Genomic DNA, 15,977 nt, shown 5'->3' with positions numbered 1-15,977 from the left:
GAAAGAAAAGATCATGTCACCAACCTTAAGAAGTTGTTTGAGAGGTTAAGAAAATTTCAACTCAAGTTGAACCTAGCCAAATGTACATTCGAGGTAAAGTTAGGAAAGCTGCTAGGTTTTGTGCTCAGTGAAAGAGGGATTGAAGTCGATTTAGACAAAATATGAGCTATTCAAAATTTGTCATTTTCAAACACACTGAAAGAAGATTAAGGTTTTTTGGGTAGACTGAACTACATTTTTCGATTCATTTCTTAACTTACTTATAAGTATGATTCTATTTTTAAGCTTTTTATAAGAATAATCTTAAAAAATAAAGCCAAGCAACTTTTGATAAAATTAAATAGTACTTGTCAAACCTTTCAGTATTAGTACCCACTGTTCTAGAAAAACCTTTGACCTTATACCTGATAGTGTACGAGAAATCAATGAGATGTATGCTAATGTAACAAGATGAGTCTAGTAGAAAAGAGCCTACTATCTATTACCTGAGTAAAAAGTTCATAGAATATGAGTCAAAGTATTTTTTTTTAGAAAAAAATATGTTCTACATTAGCTTGGATAACTAAAAGACTCAAATAGTACATGTTCTATCTTACTACGTGGCTTATAGCAAAACTGAATCCAATCAAATATAACTTCAAAAAGCCTTTGTTGTCTGAAAGAATTACGAGATGGCAAGTGATGCTTTCAGAATATGACATCATGTATATAAGCCAAAAGATAATCAAAGAAAGTATTATAGTTAAGTTTCTTACAAATCATGCTATTGAAGATTATGAGCCAACGAGGTTAAAATTTCAAATAAAGATTTGATGGCTATTTTCCAACTTGGAAAGGAAGGGCACGAAGAGAAGTGTTAGAGAATGTACTTTGATAGAGCTGTCAATGCCTTAGGACATGAAATTTGGGCAATTTTGACTTCTCCAGAAGAATGTGATTATCCTATAATAGCGAGGTTAAATTTCAGTTGCACAAATAACATCGTTGAATATGAGGCCTGTGTCATAGGTTTATAAGCTACTATAAATAAAAAGATTAAAGTATTAAAAATGTTTAGGGATTCAGCTCTGGTTATATATCAGTTGAAAAGAGAATGGGAGATGAGAGATTTCAAACTCATTTCATATCATAAGTATATCTTAAAGTTGATCAAGCAATTTGAAGATATTCAATTTGATCATTTGATATGTAAGAAAAATTTGATTACTGATGCCTTGGCTACTCTGGTAGCAATGATCTAAATTAATGATAGCATCGACATTCAACCCATCTAGCTAAATGTTAAGGATATGCTAGCTCATTGTTAAGAATCAATGATACCCAAACCAAGCAATTGAGAATGATAAAAGAGTCATCTAAAGACTAGCTATCAGTTTTTTCCTAGATGGTGATGTTTTGTATAAAAAGAGCCATGATCAAGTATTATTAAGATGTGTAAATGTGGCTGAGCAAAAAAGATTATTGAAGAGATGCATGATAAAATATATGAGGCACATGTAAGTGGATATATGATAACCCAATAGATCATGAGATCCGAGTACTACTGGTTGACAATGAAAAGCGAATACATTGACTCTGCTTGAAATGTCATAAGTTTCAGATCTATACTGATAAGATTTATGCTCCATCAACTACTTTACATGCTTTGGCATCACCTTGACCATTCTTATGTGAGGCATAGATGTTATTGGTCATATTACCCCAAAAGCTTCTAATGGTCATAAGTTCACTTTCATAATGATAGATTATTTCACGAAATGGGTGAAAGCAGTTTCATTTGAAAATGTGACATGATTTGTGGTCTTCAAGTTTATAAAGAGAGAGATCATTTGAAGATATGAACTTTCAAAAAAAATTATTTCAGATAATGCCAAAAAATTGAATAGTAAGATGATGTAGGGAAATATGCCAGGTATAAGATTAAACATCATAATTTGGTGCCATATTGCTTAAATGAATGAAGCAGATGAGACAATGAATAAGAATATAACCTAGACACCCCTTCTGTTCAAGTCAAATTAAAAATGATCTACGAATTTGAAAAATGATCTGAACTAAGCCGATATCAGGTGACCGAGATGAAACTACAGGTCAGGAAATGAAATGATCAAGACTGAGTCGAGATTAAAGATAAATGACCAGGTCAAAACCATGAGTCAAAATAAAGTGACCAAGATCGAGTCGATGTTAAAAAATGATTGGGACGAAACCACGAATCATAAAAAATTATCTGAATTGAGCCAAGATCAAATGATTAAGATAAAACCACGAGTCAAAAAATAGAGCAACCAGGACCAAGTTAAGGTAAAAAATAAATGATCGAGACAAAACTATGAATCATAAGAAATGATCTAGAATAAGCCAAGATTAGATAACTGGGATAAAACCACGAGTCAAAATGAAGCAACCAAGATCCAGTCAATGTCAAAAATGACTAGGACAAAATCACGATTCATAAAAAATAATTTGGATTAAGCCAAGATCATATGACTGGGATGAAACCATGAATCATAAGAAATAATTTGAATTGAGCCAGGATCAGGTGATCGAGACAAAACCACGAGTCAAAATGAAGTGACCAAGATCGAATCGAGGTAAAAAAATGACCAAGATGAAACCACAAGTCAAAATGAAGTGACTATGGTCGAGTGGTGATTGAAAATGATCAAGACAAAACCATGAATCATAAGAAATGATCTGGACTGAGCAAAGATCAGGTAAGTGAATAATGTAAGTGTATGCCTTATCTAGGATGCAAATGAAACATTAATTGTGGTACTAAGGCGTGTACCTTCTCATTTTGTACACATTTTATAAAGAAACCATCCTTAACCTCTGAATCTCCATCCGATAGAACATTTTGGAAATCAATGATTTTCTTTTCTCTTTTTCTTTGAAGGGATTCATTTTTGGTCATTGTTTCCTTTAATTCTTCAAGGCAACACATAAATTTTTATGACTTTGTTCAATTATTAATCATTATCCCAATTTCAAAGTGTGAGATGCAAGTTGTGCACATCTTCTATTCATGGCAAGGTATAAAAGGAAGGGACAAATATATATTAGCAATGTATAGCATTAAGAGACAGCAATAAGATAACTTTCATTTATTCGGATAGGCAATAAATTACTAATGATGGTATAGAAACAAAAAGAGTGTATTGGGACAACTATTTGGGGTAGAATGCCCCAAGATAAATGATTAGATAATCATGACAATAAATCCTGGGTTTTTTCAAAAACTCAACTAAAATACAATGCTCCGACACCTTAAAGCTCTTTGAAATTCACTGTCTTTGGTATGCTTACCATATTCTTTTCATTTGAATTTGCCTTCATTCAATTTAAACCACTTTTCTGAATGTGAACTTTTTTTTTTGGGTTCAAGTTGCCCTTTTGGGTTTTCAACCTGAACTCTTTTTTTTTTTTAGGTCAAGCCACCCTTGAACTTTCTTTTTCTTTTTTTTTTTTTTTTTGGGTTCAAGGAACTTTTTCTGGTTTTCAACTTGAACTTTTTTTTTATTTTTTTTATAGGTTAAGCAAAGTACTTTTTCATGGCATTAGAATTAATAGGATTAGAAAGTTCATCTCTATCCATTTTTGACAAGATTAAGGCTTCTCTTGAAAAAGCTTTTTTTACCACTTATGGTCATTCTCAATTTGGAGTCCATTTTCCCTTATCATCATGTTACCTTGGAAGAATTCTTTTCAATACCAACTTTCCTTTTCGAAATTCATGAGGTCTAAAATTTTTATCATGAGCTCTCATCATTTTCTTTAGGTACAATTGGTCATGATAGAATACTGCTAATCTTTTATTTTTCAATGAAGTTTAATTGTTCATAGTGCTCTTGGACACATTCAGCTTCGTCTAATCCTACTTCCTTTAGAACTCTTAGGGATGGGATCTCTACTTCTATTTGTAATACAACTTTCACCCCATAAACCAAGGAAAAATGAGTTGCCCTAGTAGAAGTGCCCACAGAGGTTTGATATGTATGTAGGACAAAAGGTAATTTCTCATGCCAATCATGGTATGTTTCAGTCATCTTTCGTAAAATCCTTTTGATGTTTTTATTTGTAGCTTCCATTACCCCATTCATTTTTGGGCAATATGGAGCTAAATTATGATGTTTGATTTTGAATTGAACACATACTTTTTGCATCATCTTGCTATTCAAATTCTTTGTATTATTTGAAATGATTCTTTTTGAGAGCCCATATCTACAGATTATCTCTTTTTTGATGAATTTGTAGACCACTAATCTAGTCATAGTTGTGAAAAAAGGTGGCTTTAACCCATTTAGTGAAGTAATCAATTATCACAAAAATGAATCTATTCCCATTTAAGGCCTTTGGGGTGATGAGACCAATGACATCCATTCTTCACATAAAAAATGGCCAAGGTGGTGCTATAACATATAATGCACTGGGTAAAGCATGAATCTTGTCAGTATAAATCTGGCATTTGTGGCATTTTCAAGCATAATCAATGCAATCTTTTTCCATTATCAACCAGTAATATCCAGCTCGCATAACCTATCTTGCCATCATATGCCTATTTGCATGTGTTTCACATACGCTATTGTGAACTTCTTCAATAATATTTTTGGCCTTAGAAGCACCTACACAACATAATAATACTTGGTCTCTGCTTTTTTGTACAGAATTTCCTCATCTAAAAAAAAATTCCATAGCTAACCTTATTAAGATTCTCTTATCACTTTTTGTTGCTTGATTTGGGTATTGTTGACTCTTTAGATATCACATAATGTCATGATACTAAGGGTTGCCATCCTTCTCCTCTTTCAGGTTAGTATAATGTATTGGCATGTCCTTGATATCTAGTTTGATAAGCTAAATTTTAACAGTATCACCGATCTATACCATTATAACCAAGGTACCCAAGGCATCTACAATCTGATTTTTTTCATAAGGTAAGTATTCAGACTAAATTGCCTTGAATTGTTTGCATAGCTTTAAGATGTATTTGTGATAAGGGATGAGTTTTGAATCCCTTGTCTTCTATTCACCTTTTAGTTGATAAATGACTAGAGCTTAATTCTTGAATACCTTTAACACTTCAATTTTTTTGTTCAAAGCAACATGAAGTCTCATAACACAAGCCTCATATTCAGCTACATTATTGGTGCAATTGAAGTTCAATCTTGTTGTAACAAGACAGTAATGCTTTGTTAGAGATATTAAGATTATTTTAATCCTATGCCCTATTGCATTGGTGACCCCATCAAAGTACATTCTCTATATCTTCTTTTCGTCATTATCTTCTTTTAACCTTGAGATGGTCATTAATTTTTCATATGAAAAATCTAGCTTCATAGGTTCGTAATCATCAGCAACTCAATCTACCAAAAATTCAACAATTACGTTTCTTTTAATTATTTTTTGGATCACATACACTATATCATATTTCAAGAGCATCACTTGCCATCTTACGATTCTTATTAATAGTGATAGCTTCTCAAAGATATATTTGATGGTATCTAGTTAATTTATAAGCCAAGTTGTATAGTAAAACATGTACTACCTAAGTCTTTTAGCTGTCCAAGCCAAAGCACAGCATATTTTCTCTAGTGATGAATATTTGGACTTATACTCTGTGAATTTCTTGCTCAAGTAATAAATAGCTCTCTCTTTCTTGTCGGATTCATCTTGTTGACCTAGCACACTTCTTATTGATTCCTCATATACCACTATGTATAAATTAGTAGTTTTCCCAAAACAGATGGTGCTAATATTAGAGGGTTCAATAAGTACTATTTAACCTTATCAAAAGCTTCTTGACATTATTCACTCTACTTAGCGAGATTATTCTTTCAAAGGAGTTTGAAAATGGGGTCACATTTAAAAATGAGTTGAGAAATAAATCAAAAAATATAATTCAATCTACTTAAAAAGCCTCGAACCTTCTTTTGTGTGCTTGGAAGGGATAAATTTTTAATGGCTTGAATTTTGTCTGGGTTAACTTCTATTCCTCTTTCACTAACTATAAATCTAGGTAGCTTTCTTGACTTGGCTCTGAATGTACATTTAGTCGGATTCAGTTTAAGCTGAAACTTGCTCAATCTCTCAAATAATTTTTTGAGATTAACTACATGATCCTTTCATTTTTGGGATTTGGTAATTATATCATCCACATATACTTCAATCTCTTTATGCATCATATCATGAAAAAGGGTTACCATAGCCCTTTGATAGGTTACCCAAGCATTTTTTAGTCTAAAAAGCATGACCTTGTAGCAAAATGTTCCCCATATAGTGATAAATATGGTCTTTTTCATATGATCTTGGGCCATCTTTATTTGATTATAACTGAAAATCCATCCATAAAAGAGAATATTGAATGTCGGGCTATATTGTCCACTAGTGTGTCTATGTGAGGCAAAGAAAAATTATCCCTTGGACTAGCTTTATTTAGATCTCAATAGTCTACACACATTCATACCTTTTCATCATTCTTGGGGACAAGTACTATATTAACCACCTATTTAGGATATTTGGCCACTTGTAAAAAGCTTGCATCAAATTGCTTCTTTATTTTTTTTTTATTTTCAACAACATCCTTAGCTTCATTCTTCTTAACTTTTGCTGCATCGGCTTGCATTCTGGCCTCGAAGCTAATTTATGCTTTACTATTTCACTATTGAGCCCATATATATCTTGGTAAGACTAGGTGAACACATTTATAAACTCCCAAAGCAAATCTTCTAACCATTACCGATCAACTGCTGGAAGTAAAGTACTAATCTTGACTCTTTTTTTGTTTTCAACATCACCCAAATTTATCAATTCAACCACTTTTTGATGAGGCTCAATGGATTTATCTTCCTACTCAATTAGCCTCATTAAATCTGAAGATAAAATGTATTCCTCAAAGTCTTTTTCAGTATCAAGTTCACCAATATTAATCAAATTTTCAAAATTAAACCCTAAACCATTGTCATGATTACTTTCACATTCATATTGGAAACCTGAAAGTTAATGGAATAGAAAATATTTGCTAGAAACTTTGATAGGATAATGAATGTAATGGAAGAAATGAACAAAATGCATACTCTTACTTTTATTAAAATAATGAAAAATAAAAGGCTCAAACATAAAAGTTCATCCTAATGCTTTTGGGCATAAACAATTGAGAGATATGATTACATTAAAGAAAAATCAAAAATAATAGGCCTTTGGATGACCCTCCAATTCTTTAATTCATATCTAGGTGGGCAAGGGTAAACCAAAGTTTCCTTATTTTGACTTTCATTATCCACCATATGAATAGATAGCTTAACAAAAGCTTTCTCTCATTTTTATTATTCTTTTGTATCTTTTTCAGTTCCTGGGTACATGTACCTTTCGAAAATGAAAGTTTTATTTAAATAGGGAAAGATCAGTGGCCCGTTCTTTGCTTTTTAGTTGTTGTTCTTCATTTTTTTTTGTCTCATAGCCTAATCCTAATTTACAATTATAATCTTCAATCTTAAAAAGCTCTCTTATCCTTTGAAGGATTTTGCCTAAGTCGAACCTAATACTTAAACCTTTATTAATTATTTGATTGATCATAATCTGGCTAAATTTAAGTCATTCACCTACTGCATTAACTAGTTTAAAAGATCAATAAAAACATTTCAATGATTCTTCTGTTGCTTTCACATATAGGGCATTAATGGTTAGGTCCCAAATAGATCTTTTTCTCCAACCACAATCACCAATTGTCCTTTTACATTGAATTTGATCTTTTGATATAGTGAGAAAGGGATAGCACCCATCTTATGGATCCATGGCTTTCCCAATAAGTAACTGTATGATGAAGAGATATCCATGATCTGAAATTTTATGTTGAAGACATATAGCCCAATTTGTATGGATAACTCAACATCCCTAAAGACTTTTTCTCTAGTCCCATCGAATACTCGGACTAACATCTAACTGTTTTAGATATGAGACATATTAAAGGGTAGCTTGACTAAAGTAGACACAAGCATGACATTAATAGCTGATCTATTTTCAATAAAGACCTTAGCTACTATATAGCTTTTACATTTAACAGTGATATGCAATACTTTGGTGCTCCTTCTACCTTCAGATGAAATCTCATCATCATTAAAAAAGATGTGATATAGCACCACTATGTTTTCGACCAAGTGATTTATATACACTACTAATACATTATGGGCCACATAAGCTTGATTCAATACCTTTAGCAAGGCATTGCAATATGGTTCAGAGTTTAGGAGAAATGACAGCAAAAAAATTTTGGCTGGCATCTTATTTAGTTGCTCTACCATAGAATATTCGCTATGCTTGACTAGCTTCAAAAACTCATAAGCCTCATTTTCAGGCATAAACTTTGAGGCATCGTTATTTGAAATCTCTGGTTCAGTCTATTTCTCATTTTTTTTCTTTTTTTCTTTAAAGTTTTCAAGGTATAACATCTTCCACTTCTAGTTATACTTTTTATATTGGCAATTTTAGCTTTTCGGCATATCTTTTTGCTACCTCTAAGTTGTTACTTCACACTCATATCTCCAAGGCATCATTTTTTCATCTTTGTAAGGAAATGGGCATAAGACTTTGAAAGCTACAGGTTGGGAACAAACTTATTCCCAGCTAGTTATGGCTTCTCCTTACAGCATATGATGATAGGTTTTGGCACCCACCTGTTTATCATTGCCACCCTGATACCTTCTAAGGCTCTTAACTCCTCATATAACTTTATCTGGTAAAAGTCCATTAGCTTCTGCACTTTATCATAAAATTGCTTGTAGATGTCAATTGAGTGTCTTGAAGCTTTACTGTGATACTTACATCTTTGATTTGAGATGCATATTCTTACACAGGTGTATAGACCTATTGGTTGTATCATTTTAACTTTATATAAGGCTACATATAATTGATTAAATGACATCTTAAGCTCCTCTACCTTCTTTTCACATATTTTCTTCCTTTCTCTAAAGTGTTAACTATATGACTAGGTAAGGGATTCCTGCTAACATTGGGTACTGAACTCCCACTAGTATCAAAATTTATCAACCCCTTCTTGATTAAACTTTGCACCTTATACTTAAAAGGCATACAATTCTCAATAGAGTGTTTCGCTAATCCAAAATGGTAGTTATAGTAAACATTGGAATCATACCATTTAAGGTAAAAAGGTTCAAGCTGTTTAGCAAAGACATGAGCAATTAGGTGGTTCTTATAAAGTTCTTGGTATAGTTTAGTATAACTTATGGAGATAGGGTCAAATGTAGGTCTTTCTCTAGTTCGTGGTTCTCGAGCACTACTTGTCACATCAACTGGGTAAGTGGGTGATCCTGGTAAAAAAGGATAAAAAGTCATGTAGTCGATTGATAGGTAGGGCATGACTTGATATGTGATGGTTTATGGGATAGGTTGGTTAAGAGTAGCTTTTGAATTGCTGCCCTTCAATATTCTCGACTTGAGCCTTACTTTCTTTGTTCTTAGTCATTCTTTTATAAGGCTCTCATTCTTCAAGCTTACCATTTTTTATGGCATTTTTTATGATCTCTTCCGAAATCACCATATCAGTAAAGTTTTTAGTCACATTTTCTATCATTCTTTCACAGTATGGTGACTTTAAAATGCTCATAAATAGCATTATATTTTTTTTCTATTAAAAGAGGTTGTACTTGAGCAGCTATATCCTACCACCTTTGGGCATATTGCTTGAAAGATTCATATGCTTTCTTTTCTATCCCTTGTAAAGAAAGGCAATCAGAGGCCATGTCAATGACATGACGGTATTGATTGATGAAGGATCAGGTCAAATTTTTTCATATCTTTATACGAATCCTATCTAATTGAACATACCACCATGCTGTCGACCCAATTAAGCTATCATAAAAGACATGCATGAGCATCTTTTTATTATTAGCATGTGCTACCATCTTATGATAATACATTATGATATGTGTGTTAAGGCATTTAGTGCCATCATACTTTTTGAATTTTGGCACTTTGAATTTGGGCAGCATTACCATATCTAGTACTAAGCAAAGCCTCACTGCATCCATGGATCCATATAAGTTAATTCTTTTTATAGCCCGTAATCTTTTCTCGAGCTTGTTCATGGCTTAATCAATTTTAGAATTTTTAAAAAGTGCAGCTGCACCTCATCCACAGTAGGGAGTTGAATAGGTTCCACTACCTTTTTGATAAAAACATAATTATCATAACTTTAGACATACTCATGTTTGGGTGCATAAGTCATTCCCAAATAGTTGTACTTTGGAAAAGTTATCTATTGAAGTTGGAAGATTGGGGCAGTTTAAGTCTATTATGGATCAAAACTCAGAGGTTATATTGATTTAGTACCTTCAGGTGAGGTATCTTCTTTCACTATCTTTCCACTGTTTGCCTTTTCTAAGGCTTTCAAAATTTTGCTCAACTTTCTTTCAAGTACTACATGAGTCCTTTTTATCCTCTTAAGACAATTTGCATTGTCTTGCTCCATCTTCTTGGCTTTAGCCTAGGTATTGTATGAGTGTGTAACTATTTTTACACATTAGTGCCACAATTAAAGATTAATGATGTGCTATGATAATGAATGAATGAATATGATGCAATGTATGGAAAATAAAAGAAAAGGAAATAAAATATTTGCCTTTTAAAAATTCAACAAAAGTGAACTTTCATTTATTCTACAGGAGTCTATTTTACATCAAATCTAATATTGTCCCTCCATAAAAATACTTTACTTGCTCATACTAAACTTTAGCCTCCTCAATAAAGTTCAACAAACTCTATCCATGCTCTTCTGCCAGTGTAATTAAAGCTCTTAATGCCTCAGCTTCTTCTACCATCTCGCCTACCTTGGTCACTGCTTTGTATATCTGAGCTGTGAAGTGCTCTATGTATCTTTGTCTTCCTAACCCTTTCCTCTTGCCATATCATACCTGATAAGATAGTTTTCTGTGCTTTTTTGTGAAAGTTCTAACACGATCTTTTTGTTTATTCAATTTCAATATCAGGGTCAAAATGTAATCTGAAAGTATTTTATTTTCTTGCTGATATTTTATTTATGCATATTCTTATTTTAACTCTTTGTTCTCATAAGCCAATTCTGTATTGTTTATTTTTTTTGCCTGCACCTATATACGTAATCTCTTATGCTCTTGGTGCAGCTCCTTTAATTTCTTAAGGGCATCATCCCATTCTCTAAAACTTTCTAGGCCTTGCTGCATTCTTTAGCAATTTTGTGGACTTGGATTTTTAGTTTTTTTGCTTTATTTTGCCACTGGTTCTTTTCTCCCTAAAGCTTCAGAATTTCTTATTTCAGTTTTTTTTTCTATTTCATATTTTTTTTTGTTGATTCTAGTTTTAGAGGTAAATCATCTGACTCATGGTTTGCTAACTGGCACTGGTTTGCAAGTGTAGGTGCCACCTCCTACCCCCTTTTGGTTATCCAATTTAGATACTTCAAAGTGGTTTTATCAGTAAATGATCCAAGGCTTACCCTTTTGGGCTTCTTCTAGGCTTTGATCATGCTATAAATTTTCTAAAAAGTTCTGAGCTCCCTATATAAACTATCAAATTAGCTGAGCTTATAAGTCGTAAGAGTAAACTATTCAACTCCAAGTTGTCTCCTTACCATCAATGGTGCATAACTCGTTAACCTCTATGGACCTAAAAGTGGAACCCTTATTTCATTTCTACATTGATATAACATAGCTTCTCTATTCATCTATAGAGCTAACCATTTTACTTGATCAGTTGTGAGCTCTTGCAACAGATGTTTCCACTCATTCTGAGTCTTTACTTTTGGCCAAATACTTTGACAAAACTCTCTAATTAGGTTTCAAGTGTACAAATAAAGCTTGGAGAAGGCACTCTTTTTGCATTTGAAATGACTTTTCATCCCCAGATATAGTAATTGTATGCAACCTATGAATCTTGCCTTATCATTTTGTCTGCAAAAGTTTAGAGATCTAATAGTTTCTACCAAGATAGCTAGAAAATGATTACACCCTTTTTCAATTTGTTCAAAAAGATCAACCACTTCTATCTCAATGTAGCCTAACACCTTAGGGAAAATGACAAACCCATATATGGCTAGAGCAAATACATTCATCCCCTTATCATCATCTAGATGCTTGACAATGAAATCTCAAAAAATTTCTCACGGGATACCTTTATGTTTTTTTTTTCTCGAATGTAAGAATCTATGATTTTTTTTTCCACTCTTAAAATCTAGCCCAATTTCTTGAGATTCCCTAACTTGTGCTTCTTCACATATATTTTGTCTGGATATAGTAAATGCATACCCACTAAACTCGAGTACTCTTTTATAGTTGGCACCAAATCAACCTTATTAAAGATGAAGCAATGGTAAGAAGGATCTTAGAACTATATCAGCACTTTAATGAGTGAGTTATCAACATCTACTGACAAGAGATATACAACATGCCCAAACTTCTAACATAATGCTTCTTGCCTTGAAAAGGTCATACTGTTCCATATATCTAATATGCTTTTCAAATCATTCTATTTAAAAAGCAAGTGAACTTTTTTTAGTAGTGTAGAGATATGACCAAGTGGCAAACAATCTCCTTCTTACTACTTCTTCTCTAATTTTATCTTTACATCTATGGAAAAGTCACATTTGAATAGTATAGATGAGGCACAAACCTAATTTTTTGTAGAGTCCATAAAGCTTTTGTTGAATTAACTTTTGGGGTAAAAACACTATCTAATCTATAAGCATGTTTATGAATATGTACAAAAGGAAAAAAAATAAAAAAAGACAAAGAAATTAGTTAGTCATTTCAATAAAACATAGAATAAACACCATATAGTAAGTAAGATAATAACATGACCTTGAATTTTGGATTAACTACAAAGGGGGGAGGATAAGGCTCTATCTATGGTTGGGCTCTTAAGGTTGACTATATGCAATTTAGGTCAATTCTAAAGGATTCCCAAATTATTCCTTACATCATGGTCCGTTACAGACTAGTAAGGCACCTCAATCTTCGCCCATCATAGGCTACAAGCTTAAAGAGTTCAATCTGAGTGGCAGTGTTTCATAGGCCTATGCAAAGACATAAAATCTCACGAGGGCATAGGTACTTCACTCCCTCCCAAAGTTAAAGCCTAGGTGGAGAGCTTAAGTTATGTATATGCAAATGAATGACAGATATATAAACGATAAATAATTAATTGAGCATGTATAAGCCAGGAAAAGAACAAAATAAATAATAATTAATTAGGTATAAATAATGAAAAGGAAATAAAAAATAAATAACTAAGCAAGTATAAGAAATCTCAAATTTATTAAGCAATGCCCGGATAACAAGGAATCATTTACTTGCTTGACTCTCGAGGTCCTTAGTGGAGTCACCAAACTATCGTAACATATAGATCCGTGGATCTATCACTAAACATGGATAAGAAAATTCACCATCAATCTTTTTTGTTTAGGTGCGATTGGTCACCCAAAACATATTCTGATCCACAAAACCAAACGTTAAGTCCGAGAGTCGATTACACATAAATAAGGTTATAGCACCCCTACAATGCCCATTCAAAGAATGATACAAGTTTAACTTCCAATTATCTAAGCCTTGAACACGTTTGTAATTTATCAAAATATTTAATATTGAAAATCAGTCTTAAAATTGTCCCAATAGTTTGGTAGCAATTCAGGGTAATTTTCTTACCTCAAGAATATTCATTCTAAAGAGGCTCTGTCATCGAATTTATTAACATATTTTTTATTCAAAAAAAATTAGTGAAGTCTCCCAATAGTTTAGTAATACTTAAAAATAATCCTCCAATAATTTAAAGGGTAAAATTTATTTTTATTATTATTTTTGAATAACTGATTTATGAAATTTCTTAATAGTTTGATGGATTCCATTTTAAAAATTAAACCCATGAAAATTCTCCACTAGTTTGGTGGAATTCATGAATTTTTTTTTTGTAAGGATTTGAAAATAATTTTTTTTTTATTGAAAAGATCTCTTTTAAAATATTTTTTTTGAAAACTTAAAAAATGATTTTTTATTATTTTTTATTATTTTGAAAACTTTATTTGAAAAGAGTTTTTATAGAATCATTTTTTAAAAAAAAATTCATTTACTTTCAAAAATAAAATGGCAGAAATAAAATTTCTTTAAAATAAAACCAAAAACAAAATAAAAAATAAGTTAAAAATAAAATCAAATCAAAAAATAAAAATAAAAATAAAAATAAAATGAAAAAAAAACATGCGATTAAGTTGGGTCGATACCAGGGTCAATGCGCGAATCCTAGTTAGGTTACCCATGGGTCAGGGCTTTCAAAATGATGCCGTACTATAGCAGTATAAAAACTAAAGCTTTAGTCTTTTCTTCAGAATCACTCAAGCCACACTCTCTCTAGCTTTAAAATTCTCTCCCCTCTCTCTAAAAACCCTACTCGAAAACTCAAATGAAATCTAGAAACTTTGTTGAATTCTAGAAATCTTGTCGAAATCTAGAAATCTTTGTCAGTTTCTAGGAATCTTGTCAAAATCTCACTGGAAACTTCAAACCCTTGTCGAAAAAACTATCAAAAAATTCGTCCCAACCTAGAAAAAACCTAAAAATTTCCAAAAAAAACCTAGATTTCTTCAAATTTTTTCAAATTTCTCCCAAATTTATCTTGATTACTCCCAAAATTATCCGAAATCCTAATTCTAACCCCAGAAACCTAAAATCAAACCTAAAAAATTTAGATTGAACACAAAATCCCAAAATCGAACTTCTAGAATACTCCCATTGCCTAAAATTTTCTAGACCTTTCTCTCTAATAATTTTTCTATGTGTCCATCCTCTGTAGAGTTGATTCAATTTATAGGCTATCCCAAAAATAATTTTAGGAAATGGACAGAATCAATCCCAAGCTTGAATCTTGGGATTGAATTTTGTCCAGCGTGATTTTTGGTCCAAAATTTCAGCAATCGTATTGATACGATTTGCATTAAAACTTTGACCAAGGGATTCTGATCATGATTCCTTTTTTCCTATTCACGTGCAGATTGGAACAAAAAAAGGAAAAAAAAAAGAAAAAAAGATGAAAAAAAAATAATATATAATAATAATATAATAATAATATACTAATAATATAATATTAGTAATATTAATAATAGTATACCATAATATTATATTATAATATATACTATAATAACAAAAATATAAAAGAAATCAATTTAATTAGGCCCATACACAAATGGGTGTCTACACTGATGCAAGTTGGATAGCTAACATGGAAGACCATTCATCCACAAATTGATGGTTTCATATTTGGTAGGGGTGTGGTTTATTAGGATTCTAAAAAACAAATATGCATAATAGATTCTACTATGGCATTAGAATTTGTGGCATTACCTTCTGTTTGCAAAGAAGTAAAGTGGTTAAGGAATTTACTTCTTGAAATTTTTTTATTGCCAAAACTAATGTCACAAATTTTTATCTATCATGATAGTTAAGCTACATTGTCGAAGGCTTATGGCCAAGTATATAATGGGAAGTCTAGATATATTGGTTTAAGGTATAACAATGTTAGACAACTCATAAAAAATGAGGTGATCACTATTAATTTTGTTTAGTCAAGTTAAAAATTGGCAAATCCATGAACAAAAGGTTTATCAAGAGATATAGTGTCTAAAGCTTTAAAAGAGATGGGACTTAAGCCATTAACATGGTGAAACCTCAAATTAACAATTTCACATTAAGTCTTAAGTTTTAATGAGTCAAAGTAATCATATGTATGAGATTGCAAGTACTTTTAATTTAAAACCATCATAAAGTAGATAAGTACTTGAATCATATATTATAAAGGAAGGATGAGTATAAACTCTTAATGAATCCATAACATAAAAACTTAAATTATAATGCTTATATGGTTGTGTTCTTGATAGAGTTTACCTATATAAGTGAAAGTGGTATCTTTCTAAAAGCAAGGGCTTGACTTTGAAAGCACTC

The sequence above is a fragment of the Durio zibethinus genome, chromosome 22 (assembly GCF_047325235.1).
Source record: "Durio zibethinus cultivar Kanyao isolate XHJ-2024 chromosome 22, ASM4732523v1, whole genome shotgun sequence".
Classification (NCBI taxonomy): domain Eukaryota; kingdom Viridiplantae; phylum Streptophyta; class Magnoliopsida; order Malvales; family Malvaceae; genus Durio; species Durio zibethinus.
The sequence above is the reverse complement of the archived record's forward strand: the minus strand, read 5'-3'. Positions refer to the sequence as shown.